The 17,853-nt window shown below is 51.7% G+C and overlaps 1 protein-coding gene across 1 annotated transcript in view; it reads right to left on the bottom strand.

Annotated features, from left to right (window-relative positions):
• The window catches only part of NEK6 (NIMA related kinase 6), a 74,181-nt gene extending 56,738 nt beyond the window's left edge, over positions 1–17,443 (bottom strand). Inside the window, exon 1 of the mRNA XM_084797956.1 lies at positions 17,289–17,443. The gene's annotated coding sequence lies outside the window, so the exon portion shown is untranslated. The remainder of the gene's footprint in view (positions 1–17,288) is intronic.
• Positions 17,444–17,853: the final 410 nt, after the last annotated feature.

Below are 17,853 nucleotides of genomic sequence, written 5' to 3'. Positions count from 1 at the left end.
GCTTTAGGTAAATTACTCCAGGAGGCATCGTTAAAAGGGAGAACTGACTGATTCAAGTTGTCTGCTAGCCTCCGCACACATGCCGACACCCCATGCCTAAACAGCACTAAATAGACAATCGTGAATTCAAGGTCAGCCAGGACACAGAGTGAGTATCAGACCAGTCTGAACCACACAGCAAAACTTTATCCCCGCCACCCAAACTAACTAACTAACTAATGAGCTGTTTAGAGATGAGCACCAAGTAATAGCCTATGCAAAACCCCACATAGCCGATGTGCTGATAAAAATAGTAGTAACAAAGCCGGGCATGGTGGCACACACCTGTAATGCCAGCACTCGGGGAGGCAGAGGCAAGGCTGCATTGGAGTGAGTTTGAGTGAGGACACTGTGAGTTCGAGGCCAGCCTGGTCTACAAAGGGAGTCCAGGACAGCCAAGGCTACACAGAGAAACCCTGTCTTGAAACCACCCCCCAAAAGTGGTTTAAACACAGCTAATATTTATATACAAATGGCATACAGTTAAGAGAAGTGGCTTCTGTGGAGTGAGTGTCAGGTGGAGCCCCCCACAGCCCTAGGCGTACCCCATTGCTCATACTGTCGCTGAGGATTCACAGCCCCTTCAAGTTGCCATAGGGATTTGTATCACTCTGTGATTTCCATCTCCTTCTCCTCGTGACTCCTGTGGGCACCTGACTCAGCCAAATCCACAGCCAAGGAGAGTCATGAGGTGAGAGCACAGTGCTCTCCTCCACTGGCCCCACGCCTGGGGCCAGAAAACGTCCTAAGATCTGGGGCAAGAAAATTACAAAGAAGCACGGCTTCTGATTTGTAGTACCACGCGGGGCTCAAAGGCTTCCCAAGTCTGTCCTCACTCCAGGCCAGCTGTCCTCTGCCTGTCCCTTCCACCCTAACATCTGCGGTGCCCTGCCCCCAGCTGCCACAGGCCACACCCTCGCTCCAAACCCTTCCAATGGCCTATCACTCAGGTGGAGTTAGTCCCTTGCAGCAGATCTGTGAGTTCAAGGCAAGTCCCAGTCCAAGCTGTGACTGGTGACAGTGACAGAGAGACCCTACATCAAAAACAGATGAACAGAGTCCCCTGTAAATCCAGGCACAGTGGTGGCACTCCAGAATTCGAGGCAAGAGCTCCAGGCTTAGCGGTTCCCCTAGAAACCAGGCATTGCTACTTCTCCTGGGGACTGTCATGGAAGGCTGCACCAGGCAACAGTCAGGGTCACACAGCACAAGTGGGCTTGTCCTAGCCCTAGAAAAGGCCCTTGTCCAGAAGTGGTAAAAACAATCTTCCTTGAGCCTCGGAGGTTGGCTGCTACAGAGAAAGGGAAAGGTGCAGGACTCAATCCTGCTCAGTCCAGCTCAGAGCAGTGCTGCCTAAGCCAAATTCTGGCGTCAGGATACAAGCAACACCTGAGATGCTAGGCCAGGCCAGGAGCCTAGAGCTCAGCAGAACGAGCTTCACTTTAAAAGACCGAAAGACTCAGAGCTAAAGTTATTTATTCAGAGGCACTCAGGAGATAGACCTGATTTAAATGTGTAGGCACTTAAACCTTTTACAAACATTTACTGTAGAACAACTCCACTTAAGGGCTCTGTCAGGGGCTGTGAAGCCTTCCTCAATCCTTCCTTCTGGAACCCAGGAGATTTCCCACTGTGTGCTTTAGGCCATCCTCCCTCTCCTGGAGTTAACTGTGTGTTGTCACACAGTATGACCAAGAAGAAAGATGCCCCTACGGTCAGAGCTCAGTGTAAGTGTCAGGCCCTCTCTTCTTTCTTATGAGCACAGCAGACATTACTAATCAATCCCAGGCTCCAAAGCCACCTCAGCTGGATGTATCAGGCAGCCTAAATCTATCAGAGCTGGTATTAGGTATGACAGCCATTGCCACTTCTGTAGCAAATGGGTACATAGGATGCAGGTTGAGCTCTCTGTTCTCTCCTTCCCTCTCAGGGTGCCACACTCTCAAGGCCCCTCAGATATGCAAACACGGCCCTGTGTCAACGGGCACAACAATGGGTTGCAGATGTCAACTCGCTTGCAGAAGAAACAGAGTGAGATGGTGCAGGTTGCTGACAGTCATGTGGTGAGGTCTCACTCAGGTCCTTTCTGAAGCCTCCAGGAAGGGTATCTCTAAATGGAAACATCGTTTGGGTCGTTCATATCCCAGAATCTCCACTCAGGAGCTATGTAACCCTGGGCTCTGCTGCTCACTGGAAAATGGGCACAAGGATGCCCACACCCCAAGACCTATGCAAAGTGGCCAGTACCATGTGGGGAATGCTGGATGCCCTCCCTCTGCACTCAGCAGGGTCACATCGGAGCGGCACCTAAGCCTGTCACAGCCCCTGGGGCAACGGCCAGGTGGTCCCCAGCTCTAAAGCCTGCGATCCTCATCGCCCAGGGAGTCTACGCCGTGTGGGAGTTCTGGCTGTGCTTGCTCTCTTTTTCTCTTTCACTCTCCCTCTAAGCAAAACTGCTTGACGACCAACCCTGCCTCTGTCCCCAAGGCAGCTCCAAAGGGGCCATCTTGTCCTGCAGAAGTGATGGCAGTAATTCTGTTAATGGGAAACAAGATGAATGGTACCCTGAGCCCACAGCGTATGAGGCGAGACGCAACAGAGGGCTCGGGGAGGAGAGTGCGGCTGGAACTCACCCTCCTTTGGGGCCTTATTAGGTCTTGAAAGCGCCACTGCACACGCTAAAACCTGCTTTTGCCAGCAGAAGCCTCATTTTACAAATATACAACAACAACAACAACAACAACAACAAAAACCCCCGTAAACGGTAAGAAAGCCCTGAAGACTCAGCTCCCAGGCTGCAGCGAGGCGACAAGCAAGCCGTTCAGTCTTCCGTCTCCCCGACTCCCGCTTTAAATAAGTGTGTCTAAATGCCAGCTCCCCACTTTGTGAATACCCAACACAGCTTCCTCGGCTGCTTTAGGCCCATTTGCCAGCGGTGGGGTGGGACGGCTCTGGAGACGCCTTCTAAAAGGCTTGTCTGTTCCAGATGCCATAAAGCCCCAGTGTACCCTGGCTGACAGTCCCGGGAGGAATCTGACACAGCCCCCTCACCGCCCCCGCCACAGACACACATGCAGCACGCTGTCATTTCATCTCCTGCCCCAGCAATAGGCAGCATTTCTGAGGTGTTTTGTTGGGTTTTTTGTTTTGTTTTGTTTTTGCAGTGGCATAGGTGTCCTTTGCCACAATTATGCAAAGAGCTTACTCCTCCATACACCCACCCTCCTAGTTTGGGAACAAGCCACAAAGGTGTCTGTCACGCTGCAGTTCCAAAAGGAAGTTGAAGGTAAAAAAAAAAAGGGCGCTGGTGCAGAGGCACTGCATGCTGGAACCAACAAGTAGGCGTGGCCCAGTCATGAGGCCGTGGGACCTCAGGCGTCCACGGTACCTCTTTAGGCCTCTGCTTCTCATGCCAGCACAAGGTCAACCCCCATCCTCCCAACAACCTTGCAACAAGGACCTACTGCAACCCTGGCTCATGCAGCAACGTTCCCTTCTCGGCACCAGTGGCACGCAGCTTTTCTTTCTTGGCCGCACACCCCTACAGCTCCCACTGCCCTGGGAGGCAGCTCTGGCTCCTCTGCTATCCAGAGTAATGAACCCACCCACCGGCGCAGGTGTGAAGAGGTTAGAGGGGAGGATCTGGAGCCCAAGGCCCGGGGTTCAAATCCTGACTCAGCTGAGGCCGTTACCTGTGGCACGGAGCAAACGACCCAGCATCACTCAGCCTCCCAACTCTTGTCTGTGAGATGGAATAGCGACAGCTAGGATTCAGTGTGACTACCTAGCCATCCCAGCCCTGAGCCAATGGCCCTTACCTAAGCCACCATGAGTCTTGGCAGAGGGTTAGAAAGACCTCCCACTCCCCTGCCACCCTCAGGGAAGAAAAGGCCTGAGGGTACTCCAACCCCACCCCCCACCCCCGTCTGGACATCCCCAGTGCCCCTGGGGCAGTAATATGGTTCCTAACATCAGCTCTTTGAAGGCAGGGACTTTGTCCCCATGAGTCCACAACCAGTGTCTTTGAAACAGTGGAACAGGTCACCACTCATTCAGATAAACAAATGACTAAATGAGAGGAAGGACATGGGGTGTGTGTGTGTGGGGGGGGGGGTGAGTGACCTTCCACCATGTGCCCCAAGGCAACTTGAGCATCACAGGTGGCATCCCAAGCTCTCATCTAGGGGTGCTCTTCCCAAGTGGGTCAGTCAGCAACTTGGTCAGCTGATAGCTGCTTCACACTGCTTGTCAGTACAGTAAGTCATGGTCCTGCCCCTGACTACCTGGCATGGAACTGAGGGCCAAGTAAAACAACCAGAAACTCATATCACACACACACACACACACACACACACACACACACACACACACACACACACACATCCGGCTTCACAAACGAGAAAACGCAGGCCCCCTGGTGGGAGGACAACAGCCCAGGAGCTACTGTGGGCAAAGTGGGGACATGTGGTTTGCACCAGCCTTGTCTGAGTAGGGATGGCTGAAGGTTGAGACGTGAGATTTGGCTTCTACCCCACCCCTGCACTGTCAGGGCAGGTTGCCGGGGATGGGAGGACACAGCAGCAGTCCCGTGGGATGCCTACTGGCAACGTAAAGCCTTAGGGTTGGCTTATAGCTTTGGCTCAAGGTTTCCTACTGAAACTGAGCCTCAGTTATCCTCATATGAAAGATGGATCCAGCAGCACATATCAGTGAAGGCAAAATACACACAGCACATAGCTGGGTCCCAGGCACACCACTGCATAGTTGGCACTAAGCAAGCATTATTTGCCACCTTGCAGAATTTCACCCACGCACACCTTTAAGAAGCTAAACCTCCATTTACTTGGTTGCCTGCTCTCAACTCCCTTAAGTGCAGAGGTAGGAACATGCCCATGTTAACAGAGGCACTGGATATATCTTCCTGGTTTCTTGAGTCTGGGGGGGGGGGGAGAGGTGGGTGTCACCTGCTTGGTGCTCTTCCTAAGTGAGTGGGTCAGCAACTTAGTTGTTTGGTTGGTAACTCTTGTCACTCAAGGACAGGAGCGCTGGCAGGATGAATTTGTGGGTGCAATAATAATACCCAGCCATGGTTGGCGCTATGGTCTGCCTGGCAAAAGAGGCCCAGAGGAGAGAGCCCAGCTGGCTGGCTGCCAGTGGTCACTCCAGGGGTCAGTGGTCTGCATGAAGAGATCACTTCCCGTAGCCCCTCAATCCCACACAGAGAACTGACAAAGGGACCATCTCTGTTGGACACTCGGTGTGTAAGAGGGACACTTTTGTGAAACTAGTCAGCTCTGTCTTCATTAGGGAGCCAAGTGCAGCATGTCATAGCCCGGGTTCACGATTGACGTTCTTGTTACCTTTGATAGCTGGGAGAGCCCTGGGGCAGGTGTGGGCTTTGGACCTTTGGTACACATTGGCCCTGCCACCACAGGACCGGTGCCCAGGGAGCCCTCACATCAATCTGTGTCGCACATGGCAGAGTGGGAGTCAGGCAGACCCCACATGGAACAGCAGGGTGGGGCCCAGGTATCAGCTGAGGGTCTGCACTCACCCTGAGAATCCCTGTACCCAAGAAGCAAACGCCAAATAAAAATCACAACAGGCAGGGAGGTGAATATCATAAAAAGCAAAGACTACGTTTCTGATGATCCTTGGTGTCCCTGCCTCTAATCTCCTGAATACTGTAATTCCAGGTGTGTGTTGCCTGAGGATAGAACCAAGCATCACATCCGAGCCCCTCCCCTCCTTGCTGATTTTTTGTTTGTTTGTTTTTTTGGAGACAGGGTTTCTCTGTATAGCCTTGGCTGTCCTGCATAGACCAGGCTGGCCTCGAACTCACAAAGATCTGCCTCCCTCTGCCTCCCAAGTGCTGGGATTAAAGGCATGCGCCACCATGCCCCGGCCTCCTTGCTGATTTTTCAAACATGGGGGTCTGTATTTCAATTTTACACTGGGCCTCACAAATCACACACCCACCCTCATCCTCCATTTCCATGACCCTGACTTGCCCCTCTGGTTCTGGGGGCCCTGAGAATACCCCCAAAGTCCTGGCAGAGGTAGAAGGAACTACCAAGTCTGAGGTGGTCACCTCCGAGAGGCTGATCAGGAGTCTTGTTCACTGAACTTGGCTGTTCACGTGCCCCGAGGGAGCTTCCTGGACACTGAGTGGTTAAGAACTCAGGACAGGATGCTCATGAGAATGTCCAACAGATGTCACCAGGGAATGGTCACGCTAGCTGGCCTGTTCAGGTGGCTCCCTGAAGGCAGGGATGACAAAGCTGAGCAGGAAGTGAGGACCTGGTAACTTTACTTACTGGCCTGCAGCAAGGGGTAAGGCCGAAGCAAGGGTCGGGGACTAAGGACAGCAGAGAACTCCTGTAATAACTGCTGAATCAACAATAAAGAGAAACGCAAAGAAGCAAGCTCCAGTGCCGGGTGTGGTGGCACACACTTTTAACCCCAGCACTTGGGAGGCAGAGGAAGGCAGATCTCTGTAAGTTTGAGGCCAGCCTGGCTACACACAGAAACCCAGTCTTGAAGGGAAAAAAAAAAAAGCAAGCTCCAGCTCATGAGAATGTGTACATGTGCAATGGGCACACACGCCCAACTGTGGCAGCCCGTCCTTGACTGGATGCTCATGGTTTTGATCCCTGCCTGTCACTTTACAGACATAGCCTTCCCTTCCTGTGACTCGGAAAAGCCCAACAAGCATGTAGCAAGGGGGCCTCCAGAGCAGTGGGAGGGGGCAGGCATGAGCGTCTGATGTGACCCATCACCCCCCACGGAAGAATGGCCCAGCAGCAAGAGCTTAGCGCACATACAGCATCAGGTCCACCTGAGCTTGTTCCTGGCTGTCCACTAGATGCATGTCTGCCCGGAGCCTCAGTTTCCCATTTGTAACTCGATGTTATTAATCACCCCATCATCCTAGGGGTACTGTGATGAGGAAATAAAACGAAGCCACTGACAGGTACAGCACACAGCAAACGAGCGATAAATGTCAGCCACTGCTAGTGCCCCACACCCCAGCGTTGCGTGACACATCTCAGGATGCAGAGAATATGCTCCCTCCTTTCTAGCATCTGCCATGACTCTGCTCCCAGACGCCCCTCTCCCCCCATTGTTATGTCGCATCAGTCCATAAATATTTAAACAACATGTCATCAGATTATTATAACATATGATCCATAGCACTGATGTGCAGCAGTTCTGTGCATTTGGGCTTCGTTTTCAGAATATCGAGACATAAAATATTTATGTATTTAGCCAACCACGAGATCTCACATTCTGTCTCAGAATGCTGGGTGGTGGTAAGACGCTGAACTGAGACGCGATGTGTGAAGGGGTGCCTTGTTCTCACATCGGTTCCTGGGGCATCTGGATTGTTTCTGGTTCATTCAGGGGGACGACATCACGTGGTGGCCTGTGAACAGTGGCTTACTTGGTTGATCATAGCAAAAAGAGAGCCAGGCCCCAAAGAACTCATCGAACCAGTGTATGTTGGGTGGTCTACGTGCCTGCACCTCTATGGATGTGCACACAGTAGGAAGTACACATTTCCCACAGTGCCCTCCAGGAGATACAGATTTCACCCACAGTCCACAGCACCACTTGGGTGGCTAGGACAGAGCAAAGATTCAGGGCCATTCAAATCCTGTCTCCTTCCAGCCCCAGGTCCCGGTACCAGCTCAGGTACAAACTAGGGTTGAGCCAACATAGCTGGATAAATGGCTATTGACGGAATTGCCAGATAAAATTGTGACCAGATTAAAAAGTAACTGTTAGATAATAAATTCATATACCATAATGATATCCCATCTGCTGGTTTGATTTATACTGTGCAGGACCCTCAGGCCTGAGACAATATAGGCTCTCCAGTAACCCCTTGTGAGTAGGAAAAGGTTTGATTTTTTTCCCCTATGTACTTAATTAAGTATCTCAATTGCTAACATTAGCACATCACTGTGGCCATATGTGCAGGAATTTTTGGCAGTGTGTGATTTCAGAGACACTGCCCCACGAGCAATCAGAGGATCCGGAAACTCCCATGCCAGAGGCCAAATGCTGCTTTAGGATGGCCCCTCCCTAGCCAACACGGAAATACTGTAACACACAACTGCCCTTAAAGAGACCGGAAAGTAGAGTCACCCCATGCCTAACCTACAGGTGATCAATGAGGGTGTAGGATACCAGAAAAGTATGTGTAAAGCTGTCAGCTCAGGGTACCTGTACTTCCTAGGAAGAGGGACAGAGAGCCGTGTCTGATCCCTTGTGTGTCCCCTAGGTGGTCATCTCCAGCCTGGGCTGAAGAGCACCATGAACCTGCCTGTTGGGAGATCCCAGTGCCAGGTGCAGAGCAGCACAGGACCCACGGCCCATCACTCCTCACAGAAAACCACGTGCCACGCTGTCCCCACCAGGCTGGCTCCAAGAGCCACAGTTCCCACCCCATGTGCAGACTTCGCACACACAGAACTCCAGTTCTCAAGGACTAGCTGAGGAGGCTGGCATTGAAAACCAACATGCAGGGCTGCTGGAATTCCAGCAGAAGAGGAACAGAGCAGCAACGGGGCATGCTGCATCACAGCCAGCAAGTGTGCGCATGCTCCAGATCCAGGGTCACCCAGTTCAGAGGACCCGGCAGACCCTCCCTGCCTCTGCTGTCTGCTGCCATGTGGTATTCGGGGACACTACCATGTAGACACCCACCATGGCCAAATGAACAAGACAGTTGCTTCTTATCAAACCGGGTTCCTCGCTTTCTGGGTTGGGGCAGAATTGGGGATCACACCCAGTTAGGGAACAACAACCCTAGAACTCGCTCCGGAGAGTTTAACCTCCTTCCTCTTCTCACAAAGGACACATCCTCAAAGCAACAATGCTTACTTGGCAGGAAACACAGTTAAAGGCTGGGAGTGCAGCTGTCATGTATAGGAGAGCTGGGTACAATCCCCAGCACCCCCAACAAAGTCAGAAGGCAGCTTTGAAGGGGATGTACCCCACCATCCCTCTTGTACAGACATTGAGCAAACAAGGGCCATAAGAAGGAGACCCCATAACTTACGGGGTACAAGCCGGTCTGGGCTTAGGTTGACTATCTCTTTTTACATATATATAGTTTACTTATTTTTATTTTATGTGCATTGTATGTCTGTGGGTGTCAGATTTTTGGACAGTTGTGAGCTGCCATGTGGGTTCTGGGAATTGAACCCGCGTCCTCCGGAAGAACAGTCACTGCTCCCAACCACTGAGTCATCTTTCCAGCCCCATGTTGACTATCTCTTATCTAAAATGCTTGGGATTAGGAATGCTTCATATTTTATTTATTTGCTTGTTTGTTTATTTATGTATTGGTGCGGTGCACAGATTTCTTGCTTACATGAATGTCTGTGCACCAATTGTAGGCTGCTGCTGCTAAAAATCTGAGGATGCCATCAGATCCCCTGGAACTGGAGTCATGCATGGTTATGAGCTTCCATGTGGGTGCTGGGAATTGAACCTGGGTCTCCTAGAAGAACAGCCAGTGCTCTTAACAACCAAGTCATTTCTCTAACCTCATGCTTCAGATTTTAGAACTGAATTTTGGAATATTGTATAGACCTTACCAACTGAATAACCCTCATCTGAAAATCTTAAGTGTCCCCAAATCTGAAATGTTTGAACACCGTGTCTCTTGCCATGGTGGCATGCAGAAACATTCTGAAAATTGTGTTCTTGCTGTGTGCCAAGCTCTGAGGACAAAGCTGTGGCCACACACCAAGCCTTACCCTATAGAATGAAGTCCCATCTAGAAAAATAAACAAGTAGTGTCTTAGGCCCTCAGCACAGGACCATGGTACATGCTATTTCTTCCAGTTATTTGGGAAGTCAGAATTGGCTACCCTCTCCCAGCCCACACAGTGGGCACTTCCAGGCCAGCAACTGTCCCCTGACTCTAAGGAAGGCCCTCTGTAGCGGTTTTCCTCACAGCATTTATGCTGACAGTACAGAACCAGTTAGCTTGGACTCTGGCTATTTCCCCATCCCTAAAGTGGGCATATGGGCACCCACACCATAGAATTCTTGGATAAAGTTAAGTTACTGAGTGTAAAAGTTGGGCCAGGGCATGACACACAGCAGACACCTGGCACAGGGAAGCCTCTGGCAGGATGGACAGGAAGTGCCTAGTTTCATGTTTTCCCAGGTCAGCCTGCAGCCATCCTGCAGCCCCTGCGGGTCACTTGCCCGGCTCAACAGAACCTCCTATCTCCCTGCCACAATGCCACTCACGCTCCCAACTCTTCCTGCTTCCCCAGAGAGTGAGGCCCCTCAGATCCCTCTGGGAGTACATAACAAACTCCTACGCAGTCCTGAGCCTGCCTCCAGCAGTGAGGACCGAAGGAATCTTGCCCCCACCATGAAGGCCATGGAAGGGCCTCTGTGCAAGCCCTACCTACCCCAAGGCCTGACCCAGAATTTTGAAATGTGAGTCTTTAGGGGGAAAAAAAAAATGGGAGGCTGGAGAGATGGCTCAGAGGCTAACAGCACAAGTTGCTTTTCCAACGGACCTGGGTTCAATTCCCAGCACCCATATGGCAGCACACAGCTGTCTGTAGCTCCAGTTTCAGGAGATTCAACACCTTCTTACAGACATACATGCAGGCGAAACACCAATGCACATTAAATAAAAATAAACCATTTCCCAGGCATGGTGGTGACCCACACCTTTAAACCCAGCACTCAGGAGGCAGAGGGAGGAGGATCTCGGGTGAGTTTCAGGCCAGCCTGGTCTACACAGCAAATGCCACATCAATTAGAGCTTCATTGAGATGTTGTCTCAAAATAAATGTAAATTTATTTTTATTTTTATTTGTGTGTGTGTGCACGTGTGTGTGTGTGTGTGTGTGTGTGTGTGTGTATTTGTGTGTTGTGCTTATCTGTATGTACATGATGTACATGCAGGTGCCCAAAGAGGCCAGAAGAGGGCATCTGATCCCCCGGAACTGGAGTTACAGGCAGTTGAGCTGTCTGATATGTGTGCTGGGAACTGAACCTGGGTCCTCTGGAGGAGCAAGCGCCCTTCACCATCACTGAACCATCTCTCCAGGACGTGTTTCTTGAATGAGCACATGGGTGTGCCACGTGCTAGGCAACACAGGCGTCTCTAGCTCTGAGGCAGAGTACACTCAGCCTACCCCAGACTGCAGATGCTCTGCTTCACCCCCCGAGCCCAGGCCCAGAAGCCATGACCCATAGCTTGAAAGCTGGGAGAACAATCTGATGGAAGCCACGGGACAGCTATGTAGGACCTCAGGCTGGGCATGCTCTCTGCACTTTGGGGCTCCTTTTTGTCTTAAGCAACAGAATCCCTTCTGGTTTTGTTTTCCGAATCATGTAAAATTGCCCTTTGTGGGTACATGTCTGTGCACGTGTGGTGCTGGGGATCCAACGTAGGACTTTGCACATGCTAGGCAAGTGCTCTATAGTTGAACTATAGTCAAATTAACAATTTTAAAATGACATCTGGTACATTCATAATGTTGCACAACCGTGGTTGCTACCTAGTTCGAGAACATTCTTATCATCTCCCCAAAAAGAATCCTGCACTCATTAACCCCTTATTCAATCCTCCCTCCCCTCCCTCCCAGGCCCCAGTGACTATAATCTGCCTTCACTCCACAGGATTATCTGGCCTGAGTAGCCTTGGCTGTCCTGGACTCACTTTGTAGACCAGGCTAGCCTTGAACTTAAAGATCTGCCTGCCTTAGCCTCCCGAGTGCTGGGTAAGCTCCTTTTAATTAACATGACTCCTGGACACAGCATTTTTGTGCACACAAGTGACAAGAAAGTAGTATCCATATCCTAAAGTCAGACAGGTGTGTGAGAAGTGGGGGCCACTGCCTGATGCATCCAGCCTATGGGTAGACAAGGCAGTAGAGGCTGGGCCTGGGTGAAGGCCGAACCAGGGGCCTCTGTAGGGAAGTGGTTCCCCACAGCCAGCCGGCTGCCCCACTTTCCCCTCCAAAGTCTAATGGACTTCAGGCGTGAGGAACTGAACAAATTTCCTCAAAAGCTGCCTGAGGAAGGACAGCCATTCTGGAAGTCAGGGTCACCCCTGTCCCTTAGAGAGAGCCAATCAGCCTCAAATGGCCCAGAAAGACTCCCACAATACATGTGGCCTCCCTCAGGCCCAGTGACCTTCAATGCGAACTGAGAGTCCCCAGTGAGATGTCTGGTCCTGCTGGGGTCTGTAATGGCCTTCCTGTCAGCACAGATCTCTGCTGGGCCACACTATATAAATAATTCCCAAAACATCTGCCTCACTTCATAACACACCATGGCTCACACAGCTCATGGGCCTTCAGAGACTTTCCAAACTGAGGGGGCTCATTGTCTTGCCCTGTGGTGAGTGGGTAGGAAGAAAACAAACACAGATTTCCACACCTTTTCTTAAGATGCCAGGGGGCCACGGAGCCACTCCAGCACTGAAATCCAGCCTCTTTCCAAACCACTTTTGCCTGACAAATTCTTTGGTTTCAAATTTTATCTGTCTGGGTGTTTTGCCTGCATGCATGTCTGTGCACCATATCCATCCCTGGTGCCTTTAGAGGCCAGAAGAGGGGGGCGTCGGATGCCCTGGAACTGGAGTTGTGGGCAGTTATAAGCTACCATGTGGGTGCTGGGAACGGAACCCAGGTCCTTTGGAAGAGCAGCCAGTGCTGTTAACCATGGACCCCTCCCCGTCCCAATGGCATGGCTCGCACTCTTGGACCTTTTGATTATCTCAACCTGTCAGGGCCTCAGTTTCTAGTCTGTAAAATAGACAACTGGACAGCTTCCAATCCCCAAAGTCCACTTCATGCTCAGGTGATCTGCTCTTCTTGGCACTGTGAGCCACTGACCATCAGAACAGGTCACTGGAAAGTAAGCTTCTAACTGTGCCCCTCTGCAGATTCCCTCCCAGAAGTCCCCAGCTTAAAGGGATGAAGGACGCGTGCTAGTGAAAGGGTCGTGAGCAAATTCCGCCTCTGTCTGCCACCTGCACTGAGAGTGCAGTAAGAGTGCATGAAAGGTGACACATCCAGAGCTTCGGGACAAGGGAACAAAAGAGGGGTCCCCTTAAAAGACTCTTTCTCCAGGGCCACCCTGATTTTGAAGTGTGAGGGTTAAACAATTTGGGGAAAAGGCAGGCGCCTAAGGCTTCCCACAGCAACTACCCCCCCCTTCCCTGCCCGCATTCCTTCACACTTGGTGGAATTCCTACACAAAGCCCCCTTTTTCTTTTCTATGAGGTCACCAGCACATAGAAGTCTGAGAAAGAAATAACAACTCCCTGTGGGTGAGGCCTTTGGAACTGAATGAGTCCAGTGGCCCCACCTGCAATCTGATGGCCCCCTCAGGGTGCAGCTCCAGGGGTGGTGACCAAGGGTTTTAGGGGGTATTGAGATTCTAGCTGGCACAGTCTAAGAAGCCTGCCTAGAAGCCCAGCTCTTCAGCTGCCAGACCCCATGAGAAGTCGCCTGTTGTGGTTAAAATCCAGAATTGGAGCCAAGGGTCCCTGTATATATGGCTCTGTATTTATATAGCAAGTCCTATTGGAGTGACAGATGTCAAAATGCCAGATCACACTCTCAAGTTCAAGTTCCCAGGATTAACGTCACAGGAAATTACACCACTAACGGATGCGCCCCCATGCTGCTTTTGTCTGGACCTTGGGTCTGAGACGGCCACAGGTTTGGTCTCAAGATGGATTGTGGGTGTATGTCACCAAATTCACACATAAATGGGGGAGGGGTTGTCAAAAAAAAAAAAAAAAAAAAAAAAGAAAAAGAAAGAAAAAGAAAAGAAAGACAGATGATCTTACCTGGGTGACAGAACAGAGAACACAAATCATCTACTGCCTGTTCAAAAAACTTCAAAGCCCTTTCCAGATACCCAGACATTCCCCCTAAAGGACCGCTCCACGAACTCTCTGCTCTGAGAGCCCTCTGAAGGACTAGCAAACTCCTCTGAGTCCATGCACTTTGCTACCTATGATGACGTCAGCAAAAATTAAATAAATAAAAACATAGGAACAAGGCCTATTTTTACCTCTGCAAATCACAGGCCAGATGGAGAGAAATCTATCAAGTGCCAGAACGGTGGCTGTGCCTTCGCAGAAGATGCATTATTTCACACCTTGCATCGAGGCACTGCATTGCAAAGCACTTTGCAAGTGTTGATCAGTTTGCAGACATTCCTGGAAGAGGAAGAGCTAGCTACCTTTTCCTCTCAGTGCTGGAGGACACAGAGCTGGGCAGGCACAGCATCTGGTCCTCACACACAGACCTCCTCTGAAACACCAGAAACGGAAGCGAATGAGGAAGTGAACTGGCAGACCCAGTTCTGAATGACAGGTGACAAGGAGTCTTTGCAAGAAAAAAAAAATGATCGTGTCAGATATTCAGAGTGGAGGGCAGGGCAGAGCCCCGAGGAACTTATTCTCCATCTCCCTGGGTCAGAGGCTGGGCCCTTCCTGGGGCGGAGTCCAGCTTTGCTATACTGTTTATTTAATCCATTTACTTATTTAAATGGGGTGTATAATCCTGGGACGACTGGTACTGGCTATATAAGTCCAGGCTGGCCTAGAACTGAAAGCAATCCTCCTGCCTCAGCCTCCCAAAGTACCAGGATTCTGTGTGTGAGCCACCACCCCTGGCTGTAACCCATATCTAATCTTGAATGATTCACCAAGCCCTCCACCCTCACCTCCAACCCAAGAAAAGGAGAGAAATGCTATCCTCCTTTTGACAATGGCTTGGCCATCGTTGGCACTCTGGTGTCTCTGCGTCGCCTTTTGGGAGGACCTCTCCCAGAATTCTGGAACGAGGCAGGCCCTGCAGAAAGAACCTGGCCTGTCATAACTCACTTAGCTTTACAACACAACACTCCGGAAGAGCAAACCACAACGAAGCTGGCTTCGAGTTAGGAAAGCCAGTCCTAGAATCAGAGATACGAATATAAATCCTGACTTTGCCATTTACCAGCTTATCAACTTAACTGAACTTTGCAGTTCACAGGAAGACCACAGACTGTCCAGACAAGCCTAGGTTCAAATCCTGGGTCTATTGCATAGTCTTATAGCTTCTCTGCATCACAGTTCCCTCAGATACAGAACGGGCACCACACAGTCCTCGTCTTACAGCGTCGGTGAGCATCTGGTGGGAATTAGCTCCAAACTTGCAAAGCACCAAGCCTAGCACAGGGCATACCCTCAAAAACAGGGGCAAACGGTCACCGAGCTACCTTCCCAACACTGCCAGCCAGTTCATCTCGCACAGTGTCTGTTTTCTCATCTGTACAGTACAGACAATAACCTCTGATTTATGAGAAGCCCCACGGAGTACGAGTGCACAAGTCCTCAGCGCCCAGGCTGTGCACACGGCACATGGCAAGCCCTGGGCCCGGGGGAAGGAGGAAGGACCTCAGAGGCAGGCAGGTGGCTCGGACCTCAGCCGACACCCTCTTGCTCTCTCTATGATCCAGATTCCTTGTGCACAAAACCAAAACCAGATTGGAACGCCAGGAGAATTAAGGGCCCTACCCCCCCCTCCACCTCAGCACATCCACCCCCACCCCCAGCTCCACTCTCAGCACACAGTAGGTACTCTGTAAATGACTCAACCCCTTTCTCGCCTCCTTTCTCACTCCGCACGCCACCTGGGAAGGGCAGGATCTCCCTTTCTGGACACCTAAACAGCTCAAAATCCTGGCCAAGACTTAAGTCCGAGACCTGAGGTTTTAGAGATAGCAAATGACTTTTGTAGCCATTTCTGAAGCAGACTGGGCTCAGAGGCACAAACCACAGGGACCATTTTAAATCCCGGGCCTTTTCTTCTGGGAAGTTAGGCAAGAACCTTCCCAAATGTTTGCCGTGGGGCCCTCTGCCAGGGAGTGACTCACTCCTCCGCTCCCCACAGGCATATTTTATTTGGGGGTGGGGGATCCAGGGAGGGCCTGGCCCTGTTGGGGGGAGGGGCACAGTTCCAACACATCCAGAAGGTGGGGATATTTTTTTTCTTTTCCAGTTTTCAGGACAAAGGGGGAGAAAAAAAGAACACGGGTCTTTTTCTGTTTCCTTCCAGGTTTTGTCTGCTCAAAGACGATGTCCAAAGTTCACTGGTTAAGTTCCTCCTGTTGGGAGTCAGGCACCCGTTCAATGAAATTCTTCTCTCATTAGCAACAGAGTTTTTAACATGGCCTTTTACACACACCAGACTCCTATGAGGACATTTTCCCCTCAGAGAGTCAAGATGCAGTTTTACCAGTGGAGAGAAACTCTGAACAGAAACTTTCTGAAGTCTGCTTTAAAGCGGTTAAAACTTTCAACTGAGATTTTCAACACACACACACACCCACACACACACAGACTGTCAGTCAAAACTACAAGGGCAGCCCTTAGAGGACGTGTCCCAAGCATGCTGTCACCCATGTCTCTGGGGCTCAGATAAACCAGGGAAAGAGGTTTAACTTAGAGAGGCGGGCAGAGAGAGCAAGTATCTGGGGCCCTGGGTCTCCCTAGGGCCTAACCCCTAGGTATGGCGGGAGGCGGGGAAGGGGGTAGAATCCAAATCTGGCCTAGCTAGAGGCAGCCACGAACAAAGCCAGGGAACTAAGACTTATTTAGAAAATCTCAATTCAAGTCCAGTGCAGCCCCCCTCCCCAGCCTGCGTGGCCACGCAGTGTCCTGCCAAGGCTGGGCTGAGAGGCTTCCACGGGAGTCAGAACCTGGGGATCTGCGGGTCTGTCCCAGGGCCCCAGATTCACAGAATCCAACCCAGCACCCACCCGGTGTCCTCTCCGGGCAGGGTCAGACTGCACATCACATACGTTGGCCTGTGGTGTGGGGTGCTCAGCCTGGATCCTAAATACACACTTTTATGGACTTTGTACACTTTTGCCTGTGCACGTGTGCACACACTCACTCGGGAACGTTCAGACACGTGGGCACACGTACTCCTTGGCACCTACGGTAAACACTCGATAAACGGATAAGCGGGAGCGGAGCTCGTTTACCCGCACTGGTCCACCCCAAACTCACAGCCAGGGGCCCCTGATGTGCACACGCACGCACTCCCGCGCGGCGAGGCGGATGGAGCCCAGCGGCGGACACCTCGGCCTCCAGCGGACGTCCCTGCCGCCTCCCCAGGCACGCGCGCGCGCCCACAACGCCTCGGTGACGGCCCTACGCCCTGGCCCGCGCCCCTCGCCGGCCCCAGGCCACTCACCGACGCCGGCGGCTCTCTCAGCGGCTGGCGGAGCGCGGGACGCACGCGAGTTGGCGGCTCCGTGGCCGCAGCTAGTCCGCCGGGTTCAGCCACCGCTTCTGCGCGCACTCGCGCGCCCGCCCCTCCCCGCCGCGGGGCCGCGCCGCCCCCTGCGCCCGTGCGCGCCGCCGCCACGCAGGCTAGGGGGCCCCGGGGGCGCGCTCCCAGCCTGGGCGCTGGATTGTCCAGTCCAGGGTGGGAGACTGAGGCCCAGACTTCAAATCCTGGCCACTGAACACCTCTGCGCGGGCTCTAAAAGCTAACATTGTTCCTATCACAGCCCTAGTGCTACCGAAATTGACTCCTCCAAAAGAGTGGAGCAGGAGGTAAAGTTCATTTGATAGAGTGCTTTCCTAATCTCAGCACCAGGGAAACTGGACACCTGTAATCCCGCATTAGGGAAGTTGAGTCAGGAACCTTTGGAATTCAAAGTCATTCTTGGCTCTATGGCAAATTCCAAGCCAGCTTGGGCTACATGAGACACTGTCTAAACAAAAATAGTGTTTAATGTGTATAATAATACAAA

This window comes from Acomys minous (genome assembly GCF_964271855.1).
Source record: "Acomys minous genome assembly, chromosome: 10".
Taxonomy (NCBI): domain Eukaryota; kingdom Metazoa; phylum Chordata; class Mammalia; order Rodentia; family Muridae; genus Acomys; species Acomys minous.
This window is presented reverse-complemented; position numbering and strand designations above follow the sequence as displayed.